Below are 2,452 nucleotides of genomic sequence, written 5' to 3'. Positions count from 1 at the left end.
GGTTGCTATGAGTGGGAACCAACTCAGTGGAACCTAACAACAACAACAACAACAAAATGCTTAGAACAGTGCTCGACATATGATAAATACTTAATAAACGTTGTTGTTGTTAGCGGCCATTGAGTTGGCCCTGACTCCTCGTGACCCCATGCACAATGGAATGAAGTGCTGCCTGGTTGTACACCATTCCCATGATTGGTTTTGGGTTGTCCATTGTGATCCATAGGGCTTCATTGGCTGATTTTCTGAAGTAGATCATTAGGCCTTTCTTCCTTGTCCATCTTAGTGTGGAAGCTCCGTTGAAATTTGTTCAGCATCATAGCATCATGCAAGTCTCCACTGACAGATGGGTGGTGGCAGTGCATGAGGTGCATTGGCCAGGAATCAAACCCGGTCTCCTGCATGAAAGGCAAGAATTCTACCACTGAACCACCAATGCATCTAACAAATGTCAGCTTTTGTTATTTTAGTGACATTGTTAAGCTCATCACATAATGTCCTCTTATAAACCGGAGACTTGTCTTAGGCCTCAGTACCAGGAACACCTATACCACTTCTGAGCTACCTGGTTTACTTTGGTCTTGGGGACACTGTGGATCTAGTAAAGGATTACATCCCCTCTTTGCTTTTGTGGCCAGCAAGATCAGCTAAATTGATGGACCCCTGTAGTGACTACCCAGAAACTTCTGGTGTTCCTTTTACAGAGTAACCTTCCTTTTCCTTCTTCAGTGCTTTCCTCTGCCTTCATCTTCCCCCTCTCCTGGTTCCCTGGTCTACTTATGTTTTATCCTTCAGTACAATCTGTCTCTCGGTGAGCTGCCTCAAATCATTTTTAAGCAAGGTAGAATAGAAGCAAGTTTTAAAATGGATTGCATTGTTTGTCACGGTAGCTAAAGTATCTCAGGCTCATTGGAGGAAATCTGAAGAAATCTTATTAAAGGCATAATCCAACCATTCAAGCTATAGTTGACACTTTGGGGTATTTCCTTCTTGTCTTTGGCTAGGCATACATCTATGAATAGATTACACAAAATCGTGGTCACATAGAGCATAAAATTTTATGTTTTGTTTTTTCATGTAACAGTATGAATATCCTCATTGGCACATCATTGCTTCAAACACCTTAATTTTAATATTTGCATTATATTCCAATAATGTTTCTGTTTTCTAATTTAAAAATAGACTATAATAGACTATTTAAAAATGAGTTTCACCAAAAATCTCATGACCCAAAGAAAACAACTACTAACTGCTTGATATAGTTATCCCTGTATATTTTCATTTTTTTAAACATAACTAAGAATATACTATAAGATAGAACTTTTTCCCATTTTTTTCATTAAATATTACATTAAAAACATTTTCCCATGTTATTAGATAATTTTAGAAGTTTATTTTAAGGGCTATAAAATGGTTTGCCATAAGGGCTATAAAATGGTTTGCCATATGTTACTGTTTCCCCACTCTTGGAAATTTAGGTCGTTTGTCTGTTAGTCTGTTTGTTTGTTATTATATATAACACTGAAATAAATGTTTTTACACATTATTCTTTATACATTATTCTTTAGGTCATTAAAAAGACAGGAAAGAAAGAAAAGACCAAAAGGGATGTCAGAAGAGACTCTGAAACTTGCTCTTGAACATCAAGTAGTTAAAGCAAAAGGAAGAAATGATGACGTAGAAGAACTGAACAGAAGATTTCAAAGGGAGGCTCGAGAAGACAAAGTACAGTATTATAATGACATGTGCAAAGAGCTGGAGTTGGAAAACCAAAAGGGAAGAACACACATGGCATTTCTCAAGCTGAAAGAACTGAAGAAAAAATTCAAGCCTCAGTTGCAATAGTGAAGGATTCTATGGGGAAAATATTAAACAGGCAGGAAGCTTCCTGTACTTCAGTACTCTGGGGCTCCAGGGTAACCCAAATTGGTATTGGTTGGTGGTTTTGACCTGGAGTCCAGGGAGCCAAGAACTGCAGACCTTCCACTTTTGAGGGAGCCAGCCCAGAGGGTCCCTTTCTGGTCTCCCTTCCACGCCAGCCTCTGGACCCTCCATTCTACAGGGAAAATATTAAACAGGCAGGAAACATCAAAAGAAGATGGAAGGAATACACAGAGTCATTATACCAAAAAGAACTGGTTGATGTTCAGCCATTTCAAGAGGTAGCATATGATCAGGAGCCAATGGTACTGAAGGAAGAAGTCCAAGCTGCACTGAAGGCATTGGTGAAAAACAAGGCTCCAGGAATTGATAGAATATCAATTGAGGTGTTTTAACAAACTGATGCAGTTCTGGAAGTGCTCATTCATCTATGCCAAGAAATTTGGAAGACAGCTACCTGGCTGTCATGAATTGAATTGTGTTCCCCCAAAATATCTGTCAGCTTGGCTGGGTCATGATTCCCAATATTGTATGATTGTGCACCATTTTGTAATCTGCTGTGATTTCTTTA

The 2,452-nt window shown here is 38.9% G+C and overlaps 1 non-coding gene across 1 annotated transcript; it reads right to left on the bottom strand.

Annotated features, from left to right (window-relative positions):
* Window positions 1-369: 369 nt before the first annotated feature.
* TRNAE-UUC (transfer RNA glutamic acid (anticodon UUC)) lies at window positions 370-439 on the bottom strand. Its single transcript has one exon. It is a non-coding gene; the product is annotated as a tRNA-Glu (tRNA).
* Between the last annotated feature and the right edge of the window lie 2,013 nt (window positions 440-2,452).

Source organism: Trichechus manatus, unplaced genomic scaffold, assembly GCF_000243295.1.
Source record: "Trichechus manatus latirostris isolate Lorelei unplaced genomic scaffold, TriManLat1.0 scaffold00086, whole genome shotgun sequence".
Taxonomy (NCBI): domain Eukaryota; kingdom Metazoa; phylum Chordata; class Mammalia; order Sirenia; family Trichechidae; genus Trichechus; species Trichechus manatus.
The sequence above is the reverse complement of the archived record's forward strand: the minus strand, read 5'-3'. Positions and strand labels throughout refer to the sequence as shown.